Genomic DNA, 1,116 nt, shown 5'->3' with positions numbered 1-1,116 from the left:
ATGGCTCATGGATCGCATGCTGTACTGACTACCATCTGGTAGTCTGGTACCATTGCCCCAGACCTGTTAAAGGGCTTGGTGATCCCTTTTTGGAAGGGTAAGGTATCAGTCATCGAGCCATCACAATGCTCAGTATACCAGGTAAGGTGCTTGCCCTCATCCTTCTGAGATATGACAGAGCCCATCTTTTAAGACAATAGAGACCGGAGCAATCTATATGCTCTCCTGACAAATCCACAGTTGGCAGCACCCTTATGCTTAGCATCATTGGGAGTTTAAGCATGGATTGCTTGCAGCTTGCATCAACTTCGGGAAGACATTTGATTCAGTGAATTGTGAATGACTCTGGTAGATTCTGAGACTTTGAGGAATTTCATTTAAAATCATTGGATTGTTGGCAAGCCTATCTATTGGTAATGAAAGTGCGTTAAAGTGTAGAGGAAGCATGTCTAGCGTCCTACCTGTGAATTCACGAGTGAGGCAGGCTATGTCCTTGCTCTCATGATTTTCAATACCTGCATAGACCGGATATTGGGTAGAGTTGTCATCTTGATGATGCTGCCATCCTTTCTGAACCCCTTGAAACCTACATGAAAGCTCTTGATGAATTCACTAGTGTGGTAGAGCCGGCCGATATGTGATTGCGGTGAAGACACTGAAGTCACAAAGAGCTTTACATACCTTGGTACTTTAGTCCATGACTCTGGTCTGTCAGACTAGGAAGTTGGCAGACGGATTGGGCTGGCAGCAAAAGCCAGGAAAACGCTCTACAGGGGTATCTGGAGATGCTGGTCTCTGTACAAAAGGTCCAAGCTATGCGTTTCCAATTCACTGATATTGCCAGTATTGCTGTATGGCAGTGAGACCTGGACTGTATCCTGTGCCTTGGAATCGCGTCTTGACACCTTTAGGAACAGGTTCTTATGCCAGATCATGGAGTATAGGTAGAAGAATCGTGTTTCCAATCAATAAGAAACTAGCATAGATCCTGTCACAAGCACAATCAGGGATCACCAACTCAGGCTTTAATAGGCATTTGGCTTTACCCAGTGAGGAGGATTCCGCCCTCCAGGTTATCTCCACCAGAGACAGTCCTGGGTGGAGGAGGCCGTTGGG

General features: G+C 46.1%; 1 pseudogene; it reads left to right on the top strand.

Moving 5' to 3' along the window:
- The first annotated feature begins 281 nt into the window (after window positions 1-281).
- The window catches only part of LOC147469929 (uncharacterized), a 959-nt pseudogene continuing 124 nt past the window's right edge, over window positions 282-1,116 (top strand).

The sequence above is a fragment of the Penaeus japonicus genome, unplaced genomic scaffold, assembly GCF_977035675.1.
Source record: "Penaeus japonicus unplaced genomic scaffold, GWHDUDI00000001_assembly GWHDUDI00000018, whole genome shotgun sequence".
NCBI classification, from domain to species: Eukaryota; Metazoa; Arthropoda; class Malacostraca; order Decapoda; family Penaeidae; genus Penaeus; species Penaeus japonicus.
The sequence above is the reverse complement of the archived record's forward strand: the minus strand, read 5'-3'. Positions and strand labels throughout refer to the sequence as shown.